An 11738-nucleotide genomic window follows, 5' to 3' on the forward strand; every position below is an offset into this window, starting at 1 on the left:
GCCCGCCACTCAGCTCTCTCTCTTTCCCTAGCACAGGAAGCCCAGCAGGCAGGCCAGAAGAGAAGCCTGGCGAGCGCCTGCTGAGGCAGTCAGAGAGCACGGATCAGCAGAGCCGGTCTGGACAAAACCATGGAAGTAACCCTGGCCTCCAAAAAACAACAATGTTTCGCACTGCATCAGTCACTATAGCTTCTGGGCCAGACTGTGAACAGTTGCCACATAACAAGATGAATTGTAGGGTCCAGTGAGGCGGAGTGCATGAAGACAAAAGTTCAGATTTGGGGAATGTTAGTTTTAGAAGTGGATGGAAATATTTGAGTGTTTAAGAGTCCCTTATTCCCCAAACCCCATGGTTCCACTAAATCCAGTTATTTCTCCTCTGTGTGCTTGACCCATGCAATCTATCAATTTGTTCATTCAGTAAGATACAAATGAAGCCTTCAATTTTAAACCTAAGCAAACTAACAATTCTTCTTTTAAGGAAGAACAGGCTTACAAGGATTTGCAATTCAGACCAAGTCAGGTTTACTTATGGTATCTGAGCATTAAACTGTTGAAGGAAAGTAAGAAAAATACAATAACAAACAAGTTGGGACACATCTTAATAATAAATAAAACAGAATGCAATGATTTAAATAGTTCACAACAACAATTGTTTCAAGGAACTTCACACTGTAAAGTGAGGAGTCCTAACAGAGCCTGAGAACCCCTCAGATATGATCCCCTATCAATGAGCACGGCCTTTTAATGGGAAGAAACCTCTGGCAGAACCAGACTCAGGGAGGGGTGGCCATCTGCCTCGACGCATTTAGGGGTGAGAGGAAAGAGAAGCAAAGAAGGACACCATAGGAATACAGGACAGAACACACACTGTGGGAGAGAGAAGACAAAATTTAATGATGTGTGGCAGTGGTGTATAAACACATGGGGAGTGAAAAGATCTGAGTGCAGAAGAAATACTAATAGTGCATCATAGGAAGTCTGTCAGCAGGCTGAGCCTACAGCAGCAAAAGTAAGGGATGACACGGAGCCACTTGATTGAGCTTCAACTGAAAGCTTTATCAAAAAAGAAAAAAGAAAAGCCTGAGCCTAATCGTCTCTCTCTGCTTTTAGGAGCGTAATCTTAAAAGTAGACAGAGTGTCAGTCCCAAATCCAAACTGGGAGCTGGTTCCACGGCAGAGGCCTCTGCCTCCCATTCTACTTTTAGAAACTCTAAGGACCACAAAAAAGCCCACAGCCTGATGCAAAGTGCTCTATTAGAGTAATATGGTGCAAGATATTTGAAATACTGTATGATGAGGCCTGATTATTTAGGAATTTGTATATGACAAGAAGGATTTTAAATCGAATTCTCCATTTAAGAGGAGGCCCAACGTGAGGTAAATATGACCTCGTTTCCTAGTTCCTCTCAGTACAATTGATGGCATCAATTCAATTTCCAGCTGCAGCATGCTCTAAAAAGTGTCACAACCTGCCAAAGACCAAACAATAGTAAAAAAAAAAAACAAACAAAAAAAACTAGCACATCAACTTAGTGAAACATTCAGCATCTTAAAATCCAGATGTTTCCATCAGGAGTTGGTCACAATCAAGACAGATTCAATAGAGCATGAAAAATAAAGAATGAGCACTGAATTTATCAGAAAATATAACGCAACGATATTGCATAAGATGTGTGTGACAGAACATTAGGCCTTCAGAAGTAGACACAGGGTCCTACAACTAGAGTAAGAGTGGAGGGAAGTCGAAAGTACGCACACTGCAGCCACTAAATGACAATCCTACATAACATGCATTTTTAATGCTGGGAGCAGATCACATTAAAAGCTTATGCTCAAGATGAAGCTTTATAAAGACTTAAAAAATGTACGTCAGCAAGATGCCCTGCTGCCCCGCTCCGCCCCCTTCCCATCCAATAAAGCTATTTCTGTCTAAAAGTAGGCCATAGTTGCTATAGCTTGACTTGCTTGACTTGCTTTTAATGTAGTCTTAAACTAATGTTAAACTAATCTTACACTAATGTATACCTACATAGTCTTCAGTCATCTGTATTAACTGATGGTCCCACTTTGGAACTAGCTCAACCCTGTAATCAATTGGAAATGACTCTTACTGTCACAACGGGACAGAACGGACTCACGCGTAGGCTCTGAGTTTGGGAAACACAAGAGTCTTTATTACAGCACACCAGGTGATCTGTTTACAAAGGTGAGGGGGAAAGCCAGGCACACACACAAAGGGGAAAGACGCTGAAAGTCCACACGCACTCCGTCCACTCTTCACGCCCCTCTTCACACTCCACAGAAAACACGATGATGTACTCCACTCCTCGCACACTCAATCACTCAGGAAACACAGGGGTAGGTCCAGGGAATCTGTACACAGAGACATGAAGGGATTACTAAGGCAGATCACTGAGAAACACTCTCTAGGATAAGCTGAGCTGGGGTTACACTGACGCGGGTCGGCAACAGTCCAGCGACGAGAAACACAGAGCTGCCATCTTATAAAGGAGCTGGAACACTCTCGTAATGAGCCACAGGTGCGTGATCGTGACCAGGTGCGTGGGCCAAGGGCAGGAGCCCACAGGTGAGCTCCGCCCAGGCAGAGGGAGGAGGGAAAGAGGGGAAGGGAGAGTGCAGGAACAAAATGAAAAACATATGTAGCCATACTGAGCCGACCGGGTAGGCACAGGGACACTTACAGCAGTATTTTCTGTAACTTTATTCTAACAAGTATGTAGATGTTGAAACCAACACCACTGACTTTGCATTTTATTTACTAGCAAACCCCTGCCTATAGCGTGAGTGATAGGGAACACAGAAATATACTTACATATGCCACGATCATTATAGTATGATGAGTAAACTCAATTGGGTTCTCTTAAAATGTAAATTGGGCCATCCACTTCTTTGATCACTGTGTCTCTTTCGAACTATTATAATTCATTATTCCCAAGTTGTTCCAAAAGTTCCTTTAAAAGACTTCAATTAGTCCAGAATGCCACAGTGAGAGTACTGTTAGGGACTAGAAAGAGAGAACCGATTTCTCCCACATTAGCTTTGCTAGAATGAGAGCCAGAACCTTCAGCTTTTAGGCCCCCTTATGTGGAACCAGCTCACACAGTTTGGTTTTGAGAGAGAAGACACAGTCATAAGTTTTATCAAACTTTCCTGTTTGATAAAACTTATAGTTAGAACCGTTCCTTAGTTATGCTCCAATAGGCCTCCTGGGGGCTTCCAAAGATGCAATGAGGGCTTCTTCTTTTCCACAATGTGTCTTTTATCCTGTCTTTGTCCCTTCACCAGCAACTGGTTCACCACCTTCCCTGAGCCTGGTTCTGTAGGTTTCTTCCTGTTAAAAGGGATTTTTTCCCTTCCTACTGTCACCAAATGGTTGCTCCTGATTGTTGGGGGTTTTCTCTGTAATATTGTCTTCCAAGTGCAATTTACTGCAGTTTGAAAACCCTGCTATAACTGTTGCCTCAGGTGCCTTGAACTGACAGTTGTTTAGATTTGGTGCTAAATTAAACTAACTGAAACTGACGGGGATAATATACCGAACGGGTGCAGTTCAGTGCAAATAACTTATTAGCATTGTTTGGATGTTCTTGTTCTACCTATAAAATTTAAGTACACAATTAAACTTCCTCCTCATCAAGAACAGAAAAAGAGCAGGTTTCACACCCACTACCCATCACACAAACATCCCCCATCCGCTTCTCCTCCAGTGACGTCTAAAGCGGTTATTGATATTGACTGTTGAAGAGGGAGATGGCAGTGTCACCTCCATGTTTCTGAGTTCAGGGAGAGGACACAGACTCTCAATGAGCTGCTAGCTGACCCAGACAACCCGCTGCACCGCTGCTCACCTCTCTTTCCTGCAAACAATCTATCAGAAGTCTATTTCTTGACTCATCGAGTCTGTAACTGTTTTCCCATTTCCTTTCTCACTACCTATCTCACAGTTTTTTCTTTTCTTTTTGTAGATATCCTCAACAGACAGAAAAGAGATGGCCAGTTCTTCCTCTGTTTTCCTCGTACTCCAGCGCACACCCTTTGTTTTCATTTGAAGCACAGGGTGGAGAGCAGGAGTTGGCTAGACTTTATGGGTGGGTTTCATGTAACTGAAACTGGTGCAAAGGGCTCAGAGTTGCACTCATTTCAGTTCTGCTAATAGCTCATTGTAGCGCAGTCATGCATTTTCCCTGAAACAGATGACAGAAAAATATGACTGACTTCCAAAGTGTTGCTCGACCCTGAAGATCCCATTCCTGTTTGTAATATATATGTAAAAGCCAGAAAAGTGTTTTTTAATAGATCTGAAATATTTTAGAGCTTTTCCAAGATTATAACCTGGACAAATGGAAACTAGACCCAGGCCTCAGCGTAGCCTCTATTTCATATGATACTGATTTGCACAGAGTGAATGCTCTTTTTAGCCATGCAGCTGTCTTTGTGCTGTTGACTGAGAGAGACAAGAAGAAGAAGCTGGTTATTACATTCAATATCAATTAGTGCTTGAAAAGGAGGTTTTCAGATTTTGTGTGCGAGAGAAAAAGAAGCTCTGAAGTCACTTTGGAATAAAGCCTTTTCTGAACATCAGTGTGGTTATTATTCAGGAGAATGGGGACTTTTCTTCCTCTCCTCTCTATTGCAGCACTGAGAATAGGAGACTTGAATGCGTGCTCCCAGTTTTCAAAGTATCAAAGCGTTAGCATAATTACTATTTCAAGTAGAAGAGACCCAACTGTTTCCCCCACTCCTCTCCACAATTTCTCGCGGAAAACTTCAAAGGCCTTTCGTCAGTGTTCTTTTTATAACCCAGCTTTTCCTTTGCCAGTTAGACAAAAGGAGCAGACACCAAACTGAGGATGTGAGTACAAAAACAGGCCAGGCGGTCAATCGCCGAGCCACGGATCTAACATATCTGTAAGATCCATCACACGGGCCCTGATTGGGTTACTCAGACCCCGCAAATTCCCCCTGAGGAGGCCAAGTGAGACGGAAGAGGAGCCGTTTCAAAAATGTTGTCTTTTCCGTCTTTTATGTAACGGCGGTCACTACTCTGTCGGGGAGGGTTGGGAAGCCTATTAAAAGCCATGACTCAGTTCAGATTCAGTCCATCATGCGAAGGGTAACATTTTCTGAATGAGCGAGTTGAGAAAGTGAGATAACGAGCTGGGGTCAACGGGGCCAAGATAAATATTCTTCCTCCCATCTTCTCTCAATTCATTCTCAGAGCACGTGGACTTTTAGTGCCGAGGACAGCAGCGTTTATCCCCCTGTCACCTCCCACCCCCTAATCGTTATCTCTCCATCTTGCCTCTCTCGCTGGCACTGCCCGGTAAACACAGGCCCGAGCAAACAGAAGCAAGTGTTACCTTCGATTTCTCTCGCGGGCAGCCATCGCCCCCTTCTCCAATCCGATAATAAACCCCACTCCTCCTTTTGCTTAATTGCTTCTGGGCTCATGTCAGAGGCAAGAGTGGAAAATTCCACAGCGGTAAGATAACTTCACTCCTGAGCTGCCTCATTCCAAATTAAAGGCATGTGTGGAATTTCGTGCCAGAGCCCTGACATGGGAATGAAGTAGATGATGGAAGCAGAGGGTGAAGATGTCACAGCAAATAAAGGAGAAGGAGTGACAAAAAGAAGCAGTTCACCGCCACTTGTCCCTGCGCTCCTGCTTTCCCTCCCTGACTCCTCTCTCACCTCGCCTTCCACCGCTTTCCATCCCCCGGCAAGTTCCTGGAGAATAAAGGCATTACAGAGTCTCAAACCCAACTGCACATGCCCCAAATGCCTATTTAATCAAAAGAAAATAAACGCAGCCAAATGCACATACTGGTGTCTGCATAAGTTAACCTGGCTCGCCGATCGAAAAATTAAAACCTGCTGTTGGCGTGTGGAGGCTTCTGGCTCGTGTCTCTTTACCCTTACGTCTGCTACCTAAACACAGCAGAGGAAGGCACGCCCTGCTCCGACTTCAAGTTTGAGAAAAATGGAACCAAAAGTAAATATCTCCTTCGAATCGAATTTTTATCATTTAAAATTTAGATTGTGTTACATAATGCCGCCTTGTTTCGCATTTATGCATGAGCATATTGAAATGTGATAAGAAAAATCATCTGTTTTGGCTGCCTAAAATATGCTAAATGTTTCTCAGCACACTTCAGCTTCCAAGCACAAACTGATTTTCCTAAGATTCCTGACTGCTAAATTTGTACAAACCCTCCATCTCTGGCAACAATGACTTTTGGGGCATTCTTTGAACCACAGTGTGCCTCTTGATCCAGAGTTTTTGGGGCTAAATTTTTGTGGAGAACAGCCTCCATCGAGGAAAAAAGCATTAACATCGTGCTGCTTTCTGCCCGTATGGCTTCTTCTTCTCCTTTGTATTATCCCAGACAGGGCTATCATTTTACCATAATGAATCCCCTTAGAGGAAAGGTCTGTCTCTTGCGGGCCCCTAGTCAAGCTCAAGTCCCTCCTCTTACTTCTTTTCCAAGCTCGTCTCTCCTTTTTCTTTCCAGCCACAGTAAACTCATAATGAACTTTCTTCATACAAATGGGAAGATGTGTCTTCATTTAAAAAGACTACTGGGTCAGAAAGTATAATATTAGATCTGCAAAGCGTAAACATCATTATGCTTAAGACTGAAATGACAAATTATAGGAGCTTGACCCTTTGTTGCAGCCTATTGACATTGCTTTAGGGCAGGATACAAGAGCAAATCATGCATAAGCTTGATCACTGCTAATAAACCGAGACATGAAAGTATATTGACTTTATTGCAATTTTTAAGCATTTAGAGTAATAACACTGAGGCACCTAAAACATGGAGTAATTCATTACTACGACATAATCATTAAACAGCAATGAGCCTACGCGACACATTTTAAAACTGCTCGTTATTGCAGGGCGTCTTTCCCTAAAGACACTTAAAATGTTCAAAATTGTAAAAAAAAAAAAAAGAAAAAGAAAAAAAACAAAGGCAGTTAGGCTGCAGAGTGTTACACTGCAAGGCCACACTGTAGGTTGTAGTTTCTCAAGGGATGCTCATCAGTATTTTGTCACAGAAAGCCAAAGACAATAAAATAAAAATGACAAGACTGATGAAATTTTGTTTTCACATTTCTGCATGAGACTGTTTAAAGGTTAGCTTATAGGCAGTTTTTTGAGACCTAGTTCTGATTGGAATGAATATCAATGAATGTGCACAGAAATATCACCAAATCTGTGAGTTAATGTGTGTCCCTCCTCCTGCACACAAAACATCTGTAACTGAACTTTTTTCTCTCAAATTTGACAGAATTTACTGTTATTTTTAAACACATGAAATATCAATAAAATTAGAAAAGCAGACTGCGAATTAACATGTCAAATGTATGTCTGCATTATTGTAGGGTCTACCTTATTTGTGATTTGGCACTGTATAAATAAAACTGAATTGAATTGAAATGTAAAATAAAACCTCAGAAAGCCAGGCCTTCATCAAACTTGGAACATTTACAGCTGAGAATTTAGTAAAGATTTATTTACCAATTATTTGGAACCATTAGAAATGCAACAGGAATGTGTAACTTTTAAAAAAAAACGATGGAATGCCAAAGGCCCATCCTGCATGAGTTATAGCTAATATCACCATTGGTATATAATGTTAACTGTTAAAAATATCTTTTCTGTTATTTGTAAAGTTTTCTCTACCTCATATGTAGGCTTGTGATGGGTAGGTACTACTAAATATGATTTTGAGCAGTGTTTAAAACTACATGTTTACAAGGCCACTAAAGTGGCATGGAGCTTCTATATAAAATACTCAGGAAAAGAAACACTACTTTCTATTTGAAGTAATATTTTAATCAGTCACCATACGGATGTTATAAATCTTGATATCCCAGAAGCATCATCATCAGAACAACATTTAGCTCTGTTCTCAGTCTGTTTCCTAGAATACTTTAAGACTTTAAGAAGTCTGACCCTGTGGAAAAAATAATATTCCATCTGCTCTGTGATATAAAGGATTTTCAGCCCATTTCTGTACTTTTGAATATATTGCAAAGCAATTGATTGTAGGCAAAATTAAGCAGAACTTTGGATTAGGAACAGATACGGCTTTGAGAAATGGGTTAAAAATCCTTTTCATCACAAAGCCTGCAGACTGTTTTATTATCCAGATGGCAGAGAAGGCTTGAGATATCTGGAAATAAGTGTTGACTAAGTTTTAATATGTAACATATTCCAAGGAAGTCCCTGTTTAAGCCTGCTATCATCAAGGCTTTTCAATCTGTCCAAAAAATGATTCAAGATACAAGTTCATAAGCTGCCTAAGGCCGACACTTTTTTCCCCTCAGTGTCTTCTTTAATTTTTTTCCAACTAAGTGTGAGTTCTTATCTGGTCCTGTCCTCTGGATTCTTACTAATGTTTGAATGTTTTAATTTACTGTCTCTGATCAAGAACCTTTGATTTTCCATATCAGGCCCTTAATTTCAAGTCACAGAGGAATTTAAGTTCTTAGCTACCAAAATACCGTTGATCAAATGGGATCATTCTAATCGAACATGCTAATCGCATCATTTGATAGGCCTGATCATCTCATTGCACTTCTCTAACCTTGCTGAATAACAGCGAGCTTAATAACTTCACGCTGTTCTGCGAAAAGAAACTAGAACAATGAGAACTGTTGGTTTTATAACAAAAAAAAAAACAAGACTTCATCTCATCCTCAAATTCCTTCCATGTGGTGTTCTCCAGGGTTCACTTCTTGGTACTATTTTATTCTTTATTCATGTACTTCCTGTTGGTCAGTTGATCAGTGGGTAAAATACATATTTCATTATTTTTGGCTTATCTTTCTCATATTAAATGCTGTGTATTGCACAGCTTTGGCTTACTGAGTCCAAATTTTAGATCTTTTTATTCAGATACCCAAACATGAGTTAATGCTTGGACAAAAGTCTTAATAACCTGTGCTACAGTGTCAGCTTTATGTTGACATACAAATCATCAGTGTAGTACATGATGCTTTCTCCAGCTCAGGAATATCAAAAAACTTTAAAATGTATCAAAAAATTAAAGTGTGCATCTCCTTCCAGCTTGTTCAAAACTGTAATATATGAAATAATACTTTGTGTAGGATTTGAGTCTAACTTTGCTCAACAGTCCACTGATCCAAACAGGGACATTAGGAAATTAAATTTCTGATTATTAACTGATTATAAAGATTGTGTGGTCTGCATAATGTTCATCGTAATGGTTCTTTAATGCATTAACATCAGCGTTATCTGGTTGTTGACCTTCTGCCTGACAAAACTATTATTAGGATCCATCCCTGCATCCATCCCTGGCTACAGGCCACTAAAGGAATCCAAATTAAACAAAATACATCAAAACAAAGTAGACAGATTAAACAAAGCACAGGTCAATCATTCTGGTCAGCCAGTTAGCTAGCCAGAGTATCACCCAATCAGCCAGCCAGTCTCCCATGTCAGTGGGCTGTTACAGATGCTCACTAATGAGCTGGGAGTCTGTGATCAAGTGGGTCTTACTACATTCCACTAGCTCTAATAAGACCTTGTCCTGCTCTGAGAGCTGATAGCGGCTTTATTAACCACACCATGAACCTGCACAGGAAGCCGATGGGGGGTTTTATTTGGATTTTATTATGCAATAGGAACTAGGGCCAGTTTAATTGGAGCCAACGAGGAAAGTGGGAGCTGGTAGGAGGAGGGGGAGAGGAGAGGCAGCAGTCCGTGTTTCATCTCTGCCTTTTCCGCTTTTCCTGATCTTGAGGAAATCAGAGGTGGAGGCGAATGGGGAGATGAATAAAAATATGCCGCAAAAATAGGATAATACTCCCGAGGATGACTTTCTGTTTGTTCCGTTTCTCTCATTGCTGCACAGCAAACCTCAATCTTGCTGTGCTGATGGCAGGCATCACGAGCTGTTTCAGGCAAAAGGAGTTGATGTGTGACACAAGCGGGCTCCTGTGGTACTTTTCAGATGTTTTAGGAATTTGGGTTGATTCTAAGTATGGATACCTCCAAAGTTAGTCAGGGCCTATATTTATCCAATCTCTTGGTGTAGACTTTTCATCACCTCAGAGTGCAAGAGGTGATACAAGATCTGCAGTTCTAATTTTAGCAGCAGAGATAAATGTGAGGTGAAAGCTCTGTATCCAGATGCTAGCATTGATGCTGCGATGACAAAGATACAGTATTATTGTCCTAGTTTTGTATTCTCTCAGAATAAAAGATTGATTTCTGTCTCTTGAAGCAAACTCGACACATCTGGATAGGTTCATGTGACACTGTGGGGGTGTGACTTAATTCTGGGTCCCATGGACGATCCATAGACACAATACTGGTCTATGTGTAGCTGCCAGCAGAGCCACTCGGAGCTAAAGCTGAAATACAAAGCTGTCTTTGTGGCTTTCGCCCTCACATATTGTCCTGAACTGAGCCCACCGAGTTAAGTGCTTGTTTCCGTCTTTTCCTCGGAGCTTCTCTACCTTCCAGGCAAAATGCTCTGATTTACAAAGTCACAATGTAGCAATTAGTTAAAATGTGATTAAGATCAGAACCTGATTTGGCATGCTGTATAAATATACAATTTCAATGAAATTACAAATCAGCAAAATACAGTGAAGCTCACGTAAAAGAGCATTTTGGATGGAATTATCTGACAAATATTAAGACTTGTTGTGTGTTCAACAAGTTTGTGCTTCAGTTTTGGTGAGTACAAATCTCTGGCTCTCTTCCACAGTGTGGCTTTTGTTCTGTCTCCCTCCCCTCTCCTCCCACTGGTCACAGCACATGGATGCCTCTCCCCAAAGCAAGTTCTGCCAGAGCTTTCTTCCTGTGAAAAGGGAGTTTTTCCTTCCCACTGTCACCAAAGTGCGTGCTCATAAGGGGTCATATGATTGTTGGGGTTTCTCTGTATTATTGTAGGGTCTTTACCTTACAATACTGACACCTTTGAGGTGACTGTTGTTGTGATTTGGCACTATATAAATAAATAATAACTACTCATAACTACTACTGCTACTTTGCAGTAATTAGCAGATATCTGTGTCAGTTTGTGTTTATGCTAGCTTGCCAACAAATGCTTCCTAGTATTAGCTGACACTCCAACTTAACATAACACTCCACCCGCTTGTCCAAATATGGTATCTTCTGCCAACATCCCAAATTGATGGCCAGAATGATAGCATTGAAGCTTAAAGATTCAGAATCCAAAAAGCAAGGTGAAAGGTTAGAGTTGAAATTTTGTTTTTGCTCAGGTTTTAAGTTAAAAAACAGTGTGCTTGCTTTCCTATTTAATCCCCTTTTTTCTGTACTTAAAATCTTTAAGCGTTTTAAAGATTAAAGATTTTGTGGTCTCTTTTAAAGAGACCACAAAATCCACATTTTTCAGTACATTTTGTAGCTTTATAAACCACAAACGGGTATTTTTTCTTAGCATAAATAAAGATATGTGCAAAGTTAAAAGTAAGTTTTCAAGTTTTCTGAAGATAAGATTGCATGGACCTCCAATCATCGAATGGGAATGCAACCTTAAAATGTCAAATTCATTTATTTAATTAGGTTCCGTGTGGCATCCGCATGGTTATCCTTCCTCTAATACCGGTGCTCCTCCCTGCTCCCAGCTCCTACCAGCAGCCTGATGGTGAGTTTGAACAAGCCTTTCTCTGTGGGGTGCTGGGACAAGGCTTGTTTTTAGTCTGTCTCATTT

The 11738-nt window shown here is 41.0% G+C and overlaps 1 long non-coding RNA gene across 1 annotated transcript; it reads right to left on the minus strand.

The window, feature by feature from the left end:
• Positions 1–1971: 1971 nt before the first annotated feature.
• On the minus strand, positions 1972–5965 carry LOC109203476 (uncharacterized). The gene is made up of 3 exons (XR_002063249.2): positions 5849–5965; positions 2461–5751; positions 1972–2376 (listed from the first exon to the last, which is right to left on the minus strand). It is a non-coding gene; the product is annotated as an uncharacterized LOC109203476 (long non-coding RNA).
• Between the last annotated feature and the right edge of the window lie 5773 nt (positions 5966–11738).

Source organism: Oreochromis niloticus, linkage group LG9 (assembly GCF_001858045.2).
Source record: "Oreochromis niloticus isolate F11D_XX linkage group LG9, O_niloticus_UMD_NMBU, whole genome shotgun sequence".
Taxonomy (NCBI): Eukaryota; Metazoa; Chordata; class Actinopteri; order Cichliformes; family Cichlidae; genus Oreochromis; species Oreochromis niloticus.